Source organism: Pleurodeles waltl, chromosome 12, assembly GCF_031143425.1.
Source record: "Pleurodeles waltl isolate 20211129_DDA chromosome 12, aPleWal1.hap1.20221129, whole genome shotgun sequence".
Classification (NCBI taxonomy): Eukaryota; Metazoa; Chordata; class Amphibia; order Caudata; family Salamandridae; genus Pleurodeles; species Pleurodeles waltl.
This window is the reverse complement of record NC_090451.1, coordinates 534,417,298-534,430,679: the sequence shown is the minus strand read 5'-3', so window position 1 is coordinate 534,430,679 and position 13,382 is coordinate 534,417,298.

The following is a 13,382-nucleotide window of genomic DNA, read 5'->3' as shown; positions in this document are numbered from 1 at the left end:
GAGCATGGTACCCCTACAGTGTCTAAACAAAACCTTAGACATTGTAAGTGCAGGGTAGCCATAAGAGTATATGGTCTGGGAGTCTGTCAAACACGAACTCCACAGCACCATAATGGCTACACTGAAAACTGGGAAGTTTGGTATCAAACTTCTCAGCACAATAAATGCACACTGATGCCAGTGTACATTTTATTGTAAAATACACCACAGAGGGCACCTTAGAGGTGCCCCCTGAAACTTAACCGACTATCTGTGTAGGCTGACTAGTTTTAGCAGCCTGCCACAAACCGAGACATGTTGCTGGCCCCATGGGGAGAGTGCCTTTGTCACTCTGAGGCCAGTAACAAAGCCTGCACTGGGTGGAGATGCTAACACCTCTCCCAGGCCGGAATTGTCACACCTGGCGGTGAGCCTCAAAGGCTCACCTCCTTTGTGCCAACCCAGCAGGACACTCCAGCTAGTGGAGTTGCCCGCCCCCTCCGGCCAGGCCCCACTTTTGGCGGCAAGGCCGGAGAAAATAATGAGAATAACAAGGAGGAGTCACTGGCCAGTCAGGACAGCCCCTAAGGTGTCCTGAGCTGAGGTGACTCTAACTTTTAGAAATCCTCCATCTTGCAGATGGAGGATTCCCCCAATAGGGTTAGGATTGTGACCCCCTCCCCTTGGGAGGAGGCACAAAGAGGGTGTACCCACCCTCAGGGCTAGTAGCCATTGGCTACTAACCCCCCAGACCTAAACACGCCCTTAAATTTAGTATTTAAGGGCTACCCTGAACCCTAGAAAATTAGATTCCTGCAACTACAAGAAGAAGGACTGCCTAGCTGAAAACCCCTGCAGAGGAAGACCAGAAGACGACAACTGCCTTGGCTCCAGAAACTCACCGGCCTGTCTCCTGCCTTCCAAAGATCCTGCTCCAGCGACGCCTTCCAAAGGGACCAGCGACCTCGACATCCTCTGAGGACTGCCCCTGCTTCGAAAAGACAAGAAACTCCCGAGGACAGCGGACCTGCTCCAAGAAAAGCTGCAACTTTGTTTCCAGCAGCTTTAAAGAACCCTGCAAGCTCCCCGCAAGAAGCGTGAGACTTGCAACACTGCACCCGGCGACCCCGACTCGGCTGGTGGCGATCCAACACCTCAGGAGGGACCCCAGGACTACTCTGATACTGTGAGTACCAAAACCTGTCCCCCCTGAGCCCCCACAGCGCCGCCTGCAGAGGGAATCCCGAGGCTTCCCCTGACCGCGACTCTTTGAACCTAAAGTCCCGACGCCTGGGAGAGACCCTGCACCCGCAGCCCCCAGGACCTGAAGGACCGGACTTTCACTGGAGAAGTGACCCCCAGGAGTCCCTCTCCCTTGCCCAAGTGGAGGTTTCCCCGAGGAATCCCCCCCTTGCCTGCCTGCAGCGCTAAAGAGATCCCGAGATCTCTCATAGACTAACATTACAAACCCGACGCTTGTTTCTACGCTGCACCCGGCCGCCCCCGCGCTGCTGAGGGTGAAATTTCTGTGTGGACTTGTGTCCCCCCCGGTGCCCTACAAAACCCCCCTGGTCTGCCCTCCGAAGACGCGGGTACTTACCTGCAAGCAGACCGGAACCGGGGCACCCCCTTCTCTCCATTCTAGCCTATGTGTTTTGGGCACCACTTTGAACTCTGCACCTGACCGGCCCTGAGCTGCTGGTGTGGTGACTTTGGGGTTGCTCTGAACCCCCAACGGTGGGCTACCTTGGACCAAGAACTAAACCCTGTAAGTGTCTTACTTACCTGGTAAAACTAACAAAAACTTACCTCCCCCAGGAACTGTGAAAATTGCACTAAGTGTCCACTTTTAAACCAGCTATTTGTCAATAACTTGAAAAGTATACATGCAATTTTGATGATTTGAAGTTCCTAAAGTACTTACCTGCAATACCTTTCGAATGAGATATTACATGTAGAATTTGAACCTGTGGTTCTTAAAATAAACTAAGAAAAGATATTTTTTCTATATAAAAACCTATTGGCTGGATTTGTCTCTGAGTGTGTGTACCTCATTTATTGTCTATGTGTATGTACAACAAATGCTTAACACTACTCCTTGGATAAGCCTACTGCTCGACCACACTACCACAAAATAGAGCATTAGTATTATCTATTTTTACCACTATTTTACCTCTAAGGGGAACCCTTGGACTCTGTGCATGCTATTCCTTACTTTGAAATAGCACATACAGAGCCAACTTCCTACATTGGTGGATCAGCGGTGGGGTACAAGACTTTGCATTTGCTGGACTACTCAGCCAATACCTGATCACACGACAAATTCCAAAATTGTCATTAGAAATTGATTTTTGCAAATTTGAAAAGTTTTCTAAATTCTTAAAAGACCTGCTAGGGCCTTGTGTTAGATCCTGTTTAGCATTTCTTTTAGAGTTTAAAAGTTTGTAAAAGTTTGAATTAGATTCTAGAACCAGTTGTAGACTCTTAAAAAGTATTCCAACTTTTAGAAGCAAAATGTCTAGCACAGATGTGACTGTGGTGGAACTCGACACCACACCTTACCTCCATCTTAAGATGAGGGAGCTAAGGTCACTCTGTAAAATAAAGAAAATAACAATGGGCCCCAAACCTACCAAAATACAGCTCCAGGAGCTTTTGGCAGAGTTTGAAAAGGCCAACCCCTCTGAGGGTGGCAACTCAGAGGAAGAGGATAGTGACTTGGAGGACAATTCCCCCCTACCAGTCCTATCTAGGGAGAACAGGGTCCCTCAAACCCTGACTCCTAAAATAATAGTCAGAGATGCTGGTTCCCTCACAGGAGAGACCAACACCTCTGAAATCACTGAGGATAGCCCCAGTGAAGAGGACATCCAGTTAGCCAGGATGGCCAAAAGATTGGCTTTGGAAAGACAGATCCTAGCCATAGAGAGGGAAAGACAAGAGATGGGCCTAGGACCCATCAATGGTGGCAGCAACATAAATAGGGTCAGAGATTCTCCTGACATGTTGAAAATCCCTAAAGGGATTGTAACTAAATATGAAGATGGTGATGACATCACCAAATGGTTCACAGCTTTTGAGAGGGCTTGTGTAACCAGAAAAGTGAACAGATCTCACTGGGGTGCTCTCCTTTGGGAAATGTTCACAGGAAAGTGTAGGGATAGACTCCTCACACTCTCTGGACAAGATGCAGAATCTTATGACCTCATGAAGGGTACCCTGATTGAGGGCTTTGGATTCTCCACTGAGGAGTATAGGATTAGATTCAGGGGGGCTCAAAAATCCTCGAGCCAGACCTGGGTTGACTTTGTAGACTACTCAGTGAAAACACTAGATGGTTGGATTCAAGGCAGTGGTGTAAATAATTATGATGGGCTGTACAATTTAATTGTGAAAGAACACCTGTTAAGTAATTGTTTCAATGATAAACTGCATCAGCATCTGGTAGACCTAGGACCAATTTCTCCCCAAGAATTGGGAAAGAAGGCGGACCATTGGGTCAAGACAAGGGTGTCCAAGACTTCAACAGGGGGTGACCAAAAGAAAGGGGTCACAAAGACTCCCCAGGGGAAGGGTGATGAGACAACCAAAACTAAAAATAGTAAAGAGTCTTCTACAGGCCCCCAAAAACCTGCACAGGAGGGTGGGCCCAGAGCCTCTTCACAAAACAATGGGTACAAGGGTAAAAACTTTGATCCCAAAAAGGCCTGGTGTCATAGCTGTAAACAGCATGGACACCAAACTGGAGACAAGGCCTGTCCCAAGAAAGGTTCCACTCCAAACTCCCATCCAGGTAACACTGGTATGGCTAGTCTCCAAGTGGGATCAACAGTGTGCCCAGAGCAAATCAGGGTCCACACTGAAGCTACTCTAGTTTCTGAGGGTGGGGTGGATTTAGCCACACTAGCTGTCTGGCCGCCTAACATGCAAAAATACAGACAGCAACTCTTAATTAATGGGACTAGAATAGAGGGCCTGAGGGATACAGGTGCCAGTGTCACCATGGTGACAGAGAAACTGGTTTCCCCTGGCCAATACCTGACTGGAAAAACCTACACAGTCACCAACGCTGACAATCAGAGAAAAGTACATCCCATGGCAATGGTTACTTTAGAATGGGGAGGGGTCAATGGCCTGAAACAGGTGGTGGTCTCCTCAAATATCCCAGTGGACTGTCTGCTTGGAAATGACCTGGAGTCCTCAGCATGGGCTGAGGTAGAGCTAAAAACCCATGCAGCAATGCTGGGTATCCCTGAACTGGTGTGTGTGAAAACAAGAGCACAGTGCAAGGCACAGGGTGAAAAAGTAGAGCTGGAGTCTGGAAAAATGGCCCAGCCTACCAAGAGAACAGGAAAGTCAGTTGGGAAACCAACTGCAACACAGCAAGAGAAAGGGAACCTCTCTTCTCAGGAAGAAGTTCTGCCCTCTGAGGGAACTGAGCCTTTGGAGCTTGAACCTTATCAGGTTGAGCTCTTAGGCCCAGGGGGACCCTCAAGGGAAGAGCTGTGTAAGGGACAAGAAACCTGTCCCTCTCTTGAAGGCCTTAGGCAGCAAGCTGCTGAAGAGTCCAAAGGCAAGAAAAATGGAACACATAGGGTCTATTGGGAAGATGGGCTCCTGTACACTGAGGCCAGAGACCCCAAACCTGGTGCCACTAGGAGAGTGGTAGTGCCTCAGCTGTTCAGAGAGTTCATCCTAACATTGGCCCATGACATTCCCCTTGCTGGACATTTGGGACAAACCAAGACGTGGGAGAGGTTAGTCAACCACTTCTACTGGCCCAATATGTCCAACATGGTTAAGGAGTTTTGCCTCTCCTGCCCCACCTGTCAAGCCAGTGGTAAGACAGGTGGGCATCCAAAGGCCCCCCTCATTCCACTTCCAGTGGTGGGGGTGCCCTTTGAAAGAGTGGGTGTGGACATAGTTGGTCCACTGGAACCTCCCACAGCCTCAGGAAATATGTATATCCTGGTAGTAGTGGATCATGCTACCAGGTATCCTGAAGCTATTCCCCTTAGGTCGACTACTGCCCCTGCAGTAGCCAAGGCCCTCATTGGTATCTTTACCAGAGTGGGTTTCCCTAAGGAGGTGGTGTCTGACAGAGGTACCAACTTCATGTCAGCATACCTAAAGCACATGTGGAATGAGTGTGGAGTGACTTATAAATTCACTACACCATACCATCCACAAACTAATGGCTTGGTTGAGAGATTCAACAAGACATTAAAAGGCATGATCATGGGGCTCCCAGAAAAGCTCAAAAGGAGATGGGATGTCCTCTTGCCATGTCTGCTTTTCGCTTACAGAGAGGTGCCACAGAAGGGAGTAGGATTCTCACCCTTTGAACTTCTGTTTGGTCATCCTGTAAGGGGACCACTTGCCCTTGTTAAAGAAGGCTGGGAGAGACCTCTCCATGAGCCTAAACAGGACATAGTGGACTATGTACTTGGCCTTCGCTCTAGAATGGCAGAGTACATGGAAAAGGCAACCAAAAACCTTGAGGCCAGCCAACAGCTCCAGAAGTTTTGGTATGACCAAAAGGCTGCACTGGTTGAGTTCCAACCAGGGCAGAAAGTCTGGGTTCTGGAGCCTGTGGCTCCCAGGGCACTCCAGGACAAATGGAGTGGCCCTTACCCAGTACTAGAGAGGAAGAGTCAGGTCACCTACTTGGTGGACCTGGGCACAAGCAGGAGCCCCAAGAGGGTGATCCATGTGAACCGCCTTAAGCTCTTCCATGACAGGGCTGATGTGAATCTGTTGATGGTAACAGATGAGGATCAGGAGGCAGAGAGTGAACCTCTCCCTGATCTTCTGTCATCAGACCCAAAAGATGGCACAGTAGATGGAGTGATCTACTCAGACACCCTCTCTGGCCAACAGCAAGCTGATTGTAGGAGAGTCCTACAACAGTTTCCTGAACTCTTCTCCTTAACCCCTGGTCAGACACACCTGTGTACCCATGATGTGGACACAGGAGACAGCATGCCTGTCAAGAACAAAATCTTTAGACAATCTGACCATGTTAAGGAAAGCATCAAAGTGGAAGTCCACAAGATGCTGGAATTGGGAGTAATTGAGCGCTCTGACAGCCCCTGGGCTAGCCCAGTGGTCTTAGTCCCCAAACCTCACACCAAAGATGGAAAGAAAGAGATGAGGTTTTGTGTGGACTACAGAGGGCTCAATTCTGTCACCAAGACAGATGCCCATCCAATTCCAAGAGCTGATGAGCTCATTGATAAATTAGGTGCTGCCAAATTTCTCAGTACCTTTGACTTGACAGCAGGGTACTGGCAAATAAAAATGGCACCTGGAGCAAAAGAAAAGACAGCATTCTCCACACCTGATGGGCATTATCAGTTTACTGTTATGCCCTTTGGTTTAAAGAATGCCCCTGCCACCTTCCAAAGGTTGGTGAATCAAGTCCTTGCTGGCTTGGAGTCCTTTAGCACAGCTTATCTTGATGATATTGCTGTCTTTAGCTCCACCTGGCAGGATCACCTGGTCCACCTGAGGAAGGTTTTGAAGGCTCTGCAATCTGCAGGCCTCTCTATCAAGGCATCCAAATGCCAGATAGGGCAGGGAACTGTGGTTTACTTGGGACACCTTGTAGGTGGAGGCCAAGTTCAGCCACTCCAACCCAAGATCCAGACTATTCTGGACTGGGTAGCTCCAAACACCCAGACTCAAGTCAGGGCATTCCTTGGCTTGACTGGGTATTACAGGAGGTTTGTGAAGGGATATGGATCCATTGTGACAGCCCTCACTGAACTCACCTCCAAGAAAATGCCCAAGAAAGTGAACTGGACTGTGGAATGCCAACAGGCCTTTGACACCCTGAAACAGGCAATGTGCTCAGCACCAGTTCTCAAAGCTCCAGATTATTCTAAGCAGTTCATTGTGCAGACTGATGCCTCTGAACATGGGATAGGGGCAGTTTTGTCCCAAACAAATGATGATGGCCTTGACCAGCCTGTTGCTTTCATTAGCAGGAGGTTACTCCCCAGGGAGCAGCGTTGGAGTGCCATTGAGAGGGAGGCCTTTGCTGTGGTTTGGTCCCTGAAGAAGCTGAGACCATACCTCTTTGGGACTCACTTCCTAGTTCAAACTGACCACAGACCTCTCAAATGGCTGATGCAAATGAAAGGTGAAAATCCTAAACTGTTGAGGTGGTCCATCTCCCTACAGGGAATGGACTTTATAGTGGAACACAGACCTGGGACTGCCCATGCCAATGCAGATGGCCTTTCCAGGTTCTTCCACTTAGAAAATGAAGACTCTCTTGGGAAAGGTTAGTCTCATCCTCTTTCGTTTGGGGGGGGGTTGTGTAAGGAAATGCCTCCTTGGCATGGTTGCCCCCTGACTTTTTGCCTTTGCTGATGCTATGTTTACAATTGAAAGTGTGCTGAGGTCTGCTAACCAGGCCCCAGCACCAGTGTTCTTTCCCTAACCTGTACTTTTGTATCCACAATTGGCAGACCCTGGCATCCAGATAAGTCCCTTGTAACTGGTACTTCTAGTACCAAGGGCCCTGATGCCAAGGAAGGTCTCTAAGGGCTGCAGCATGTCTTATGCCACCCGGGAGACCTCTCACTCAGCACAGACACACTGCTTGCCAGCTTGGGTGTGCTAGTGAGGACAAAACGAGTAAGTCGACATGGCACTCCCCTCAGGGTGCCATGCCAGCCTCTCACTGCCTATGCAGTATAGGTAAGACACCCCTCTAGCAGGCCTTACAGCCCTAAGGCAGGGTGCACTATACCATAGGTGAGGGTACCAGTGCATGAGCATGGTACCCCTACAGTGTCTAAACAAAACCTTAGACATTGTAAGTGCAGGGTAGCCATAAGAGTATATGGTCTGGGAGTCTGTCAAACACGAACTCCACAGCACCATAATGGCTACACTGAAAACTGGGAAGTTTGGTATCAAACTTCTCAGCACAATAAATGCACACTGATGCCAGTGTACATTTTATTGTAAAATACACCACAGAGGGCACCTTAGAGGTGCCCCCTGAAACTTAACCGACTATCTGTGTAGGCTGACTAGTTTTAGCAGCCTGCCACAAACCGAGACATGTTGCTGGCCCCATGGGGAGAGTGCCTTTGTCACTCTGAGGCCAGTAACAAAGCCTGCACTGGGTGGAGATGCTAACACCTCTCCCAGGCCGGAATTGTCACACCTGGCGGTGAGCCTCAAAGGCTCACCTCCTTTGTGCCAACCCAGCAGGACACTCCAGCTAGTGGAGTTGCCCGCCCCCTCCGGCCAGGCCCCACTTTTGGCGGCAAGGCCGGAGAAAATAATGAGAATAACAAGGAGGAGTCACTGGCCAGTCAGGACAGCCCCTAAGGTGTCCTGAGCTGAGGTGACTCTAACTTTTAGAAATCCTCCATCTTGCAGATGGAGGATTCCCCCAATAGGGTTAGGATTGTGACCCCCTCCCCTTGGGAGGAGGCACAAAGAGGGTGTACCCACCCTCAGGGCTAGTAGCCATTGGCTACTAACCCCCCAGACCTAAACACGCCCTTAAATTTAGTATTTAAGGGCTACCCTGAACCCTAGAAAATTAGATTCCTGCAACTACAAGAAGAAGGACTGCCTAGCTGAAAACCCCTGCAGAGGAAGACCAGAAGACGACAACTGCCTTGGCTCCAGAAACTCACCGGCCTGTCTCCTGCCTTCCAAAGATCCTGCTCCAGCGACGCCTTCCAAAGGGACCAGCGACCTCGACATCCTCTGAGGACTGCCCCTGCTTCGAAAAGACAAGAAACTCCCGAGGACAGCGGACCTGCTCCAAGAAAAGCTGCAACTTTGTTTCCAGCAGCTTTAAAGAACCCTGCAAGCTCCCCGCAAGAAGCGTGAGACTTGCAACACTGCACCCGGCGACCCCGACTCGGCTGGTGGCGATCCAACACCTCAGGAGGGACCCCAGGACTACTCTGATACTGTGAGTACCAAAACCTGTCCCCCCTGAGCCCCCACAGCGCCGCCTGCAGAGGGAATCCCGAGGCTTCCCCTGACCGCGACTCTTTGAACCTAAAGTCCCGACGCCTGGGAGAGACCCTGCACCCGCAGCCCCCAGGACCTGAAGGACCGGACTTTCACTGGAGAAGTGACCCCCAGGAGTCCCTCTCCCTTGCCCAAGTAGAGGTTTCCCCGAGGAATCCCCCCCTTGCCTGCCTGCAGCGCTAAAGAGATCCCGAGATCTCTCATAGACTAACATTACAAACCCGACGCTTGTTTCTACGCTGCACCCGGCCGCCCCCGCGCTGCTGAGGGTGAAATTTCTGTGTGGACTTGTGTCCCCCCCGGTGCCCTACAAAACCCCCCTGGTCTGCCCTCCGAAGACGCGGGTACTTACCTGCAAGCAGACCGGAACCGGGGCACCCCCTTCTCTCCATTCTAGCCTATGTGTTTTGGGCACCACTTTGAACTCTGCACCTGACCGGCCCTGAGCTGCTGGTGTGGTGACTTTGGGGTTGCTCTGAACCCCCAACGGTGGGCTACCTTGGACCAAGAACTAAACCCTGTAAGTGTCTTACTTACCTGGTAAAACTAACAAAAACTTACCTCCCCCAGGAACTGTGAAAATTGCACTAAGTGTCCACTTTTAAACCAGCTATTTGTCAATAACTTGAAAAGTATACATGCAATTTTGATGATTTGAAGTTCCTAAAGTACTTACCTGCAATACCTTTCGAATGAGATATTACATGTAGAATTTGAACCTGTGGTTCTTAAAATAAACTAAGAAAAGATATTTTTTCTATATAAAAACCTATTGGCTGGATTTGTCTCTGAGTGTGTGTACCTCATTTATTGTCTATGTGTATGTACAACAAATGCTTAACACTACTCCTTGGATAAGCCTACTGCTCGACCACACTACCACAAAATAGAGCATTAGTATTATCTATTTTTACCACTATTTTACCTCTAAGGGGAACCCTTGGACTCTGTGCATGCTATTCCTTACTTTGAAATAGCACATACAGAGCCAACTTCCTACAATGAGACTAACGTTTCCCAAGAGAGTCTTCATTTTCGAAGTGGAAGAACCTGGAAAGGCCATCTGCATCGGCAGTCCCAGGTCTGTGTTCCACTATAAAGTCCATTCCCTGTAGGGATATAGACCACCTCAACAGTTTAGGATTTTCTCCTTTCATTTGCATGAGCCATCTGAGAGGTTTGTGGTCAGTTTGAACTATGAAGTGAGTACCAAAAAGGTATGGTCTCAACTTCTTCAGGGACCAGACCACAGCAAAGGCCTACCTTTCAATGGCACTCCAACGCTGCTCCCTGGGGAGTAACCTCCTGCTAATAAAAGCAACAGGCTGGTCAAGGCAATCATCATTTGTTTGGGACAGGACTGCTCCTATCCCATGTTCAGAGGCAGTTGTCTGCACAATGAACTGCTTAGAGTAATCTGGAGCTTTCAAAACTGGTGCTGTGCACATTGCTTGCTTCAGGGTGCCAAAGGCCTTTTGACAGTCCAAGGTCCAGTTTACTTTCTTGGAGGTAAGTTCTGTTGGGGGGAGGGGAGGGGGGCACTATTGATCCATAATCCTTCACAAACCTCCTAAAGTAACCAGTCAAGCCAAGGAATGCCCTGACTAGAGTCTGGGTTTTTGGAGCTACCCAGTCCAGAATAGTTTGGATCTTGGGTTGGAGTGGCTGAACTTGGCCTCCACCTACAAGGTGTCCCAAGTAAACCACAGTACCCTGCCCTATCTGACATTTAGATGCCTTGATAGAGAGGCCTGCTGCTTGCAGGGCCTACAAAACCTTCTTCAGGTGGACCAGGCGATCCTGCCAGCTGGAGCTAAAGACAGCAATATCATCAAGATAAGCTGCACTAAAGGACCCCAAACCAGCAAGGACTTGATTCACCAACCTTTGGAAGGTGGCAGGGGCATTCTTTAAGCCAAAGGGCATCACAGTAAACTGGTAGTGCCCATCAGGTGTAGAGAATGCTGTTTTCTCTTTTGCTCCTGGTGCCATTCTTATTTGCCAGTACCCTGCTGTCAAGTCAAAGGTACTCAGATATTTGGCAGCACCCAATTGATCAATCAGCTCATCTGCCCTTGGAATGGGGTGAGCATCTGTCTTGTTGACAGAATTATGTCCTCTGTAGTCCACACAGAACCTCATCTCTCTCTTGCCATCTTTTGTGTAAGGTTTGGGGACCAAGACCACTGGGCTAGCCCAGGGACTGTCAGAGTGCTCAACCACTCCCAACTCCAGCATCTTGTGGACTTCCACTTTGATGCTTTCCTTAACTTGGTCAGACTGTCTGAAGATTTTGTTTTTGAAAGGCATGCTGTCTCTCTCCTCTGTCCACATCATGGGTACACAGGTGTGTCTGGCCAGGGGTTAGGGAAAAGAGCTCAGCAAACTGCTGGAGGACTTACCTGCAGTCAGCTTGCTGTTGAACAGAGAGGGTGTCTGAGTAGATCACTCCATCTACTGTGCCATCTTTAGGGTCAGTGGAGAGGAGATCAGGGAGAGGTTCACTCTCTGCTTCCTGGTCCTCATCTGTAACCATTAACATGTTTACATCTGCCCTGTCATGGAAGAGTTTTAGGCGGTTAACATGGATCACCCTCTTGGGGGTCCTGCTAGTGCCTAGGTCTACCGGGTAGGTGACCTGACTCCTTCTCTCTAGCACTGGGTAAGGGCCACTCCATTTGTCCGGAGGTGCCCTGGGAGCCACAGGCTCCAGAACCCAGACTTTCTGCCCTGGCTAAAACTCAACGGTAGCAGCCTTTTGGTCATACCACATCTTCTGGAGTTGTTGGCTGGCCTCAAGGTTTTTACTTGCCTTTTCCATGTACTCTGCCAAGCCTTGAACGTAGGCCTAGCATATAGTCCACTATATCCTGCTTAGGCTCATGGAGAGTTCTCTCCCAGCCTTCTTTCACAAGAGCTAGTGGTCCCCTAACAGGTTGGCCAAACAGAAGTTCAAAGGGGGAAAACCCTACTCCCTTCTGAGGCACACCTCTGTAGGCGAAAAGCAGGCATGACAAGAGGATATCCCATCTCCTTTTGAGTTTTTCAGGGAGCCCCATGATCATGCCCTTCAATGTCTTGTTAAATCTCTCAACAAGAACATTGGTTTGTGGATGGTATGGTGTGGTGAATTTGTAAGTCACCCCACACTCATTCCACATGTGTTTCAGGTAAGCTGACATGAAGTTGGTACCTCTGTCAGAAACCACCTCCTTAGGAAATCCCACTCTGGTAAAAATACCAATGAGTGCTTTGGCTACTGCAGGGGCAGTAGTGGACCTAAGGGGAAATGCCTCAGGGTACCTAGTAGCATGATCCACTACTACTAGGATATACTGATTCCCTGATGCTGTGGGAGGTTCAAGTGGACCCACTATATCCACTCCAACTCTTTCAAAGGGGACCCCCACCACTGGAAGTGGAATGAGGGCAGCCTTTGGATGGCCACCTGTCTTACCACTGGCTTGACAAGGTGGCACAGGAAGCACAAAACCCCCTTACCTTCTGGGACATATTGGGCCAATAGAAATGGTTGACTAACCTCTCCCATGTCTTGGTTTGTCCCAAATGCCCAGCAAGGGGAATGTCATGGGCTAAGGTTAGAATGAACTCTCTAAAGTCCTGAGGCACTACCACTCTCCTACTGGCACCAGGTTTGGGATCTCTTGCCTCAGTGTAAAGGAGTCCATCTTCCCAACAGACCCTGTGGGTTCCACTGACAATTCCTTTTTCTTGTTCAGCAGCTTGCTGCCTTAGGCCTTCAAGAGAGGGACAGATTTATTGCCCCTTGCACAGCTGATCCCTTGAGGGTTCCCCTGGGCCCAGGAGCTCAACCTGGTAAGGTTCTAACTCAATTGGCTCAGTTCCCTTAGGGGATAGAACGTCTTCCTGAGAAGAGAGGTTCTGTTTCTTTTTCTGTGCTGAAGCTGGTTCCCCAGTCTTCTTGCCTTTCCTCTTGGAGGGTTGGGCCATTATTCCAGACTCCAACATCTCTTTTTCATCCTCAGCTCTGCACTGTGCCCTAGTCTTGACACACACCAGTTCAGGGATACCCAGCATGGCTGCATGGGTTTTGAGTTGTACCTCAGTGCATGCTGAGGACTCCAGATCATTTCCAAGCAGATATTCTACTGGTATTGCAGAAGAGACTACCACCTGTTTCAGGCTAATGACCCCCCCCCCCCCTATTCTAAAGTTACCATAGCCATGGGATGTACTTTAGTCTGATTGTCAGCATTGGTGACTGGATAAGTTTGTCCAGTCAGGTATTGTCCTGGGTAAACCAGTTTGTCTGTCACCATCGTGAAACTGGCACCTGTATCCCTCAGGGCCTCTACTCTAGTCCCATTAATAAAGAGCTGCTGTCTGTATTTTTGCATGCTAGGCGGCCAGGC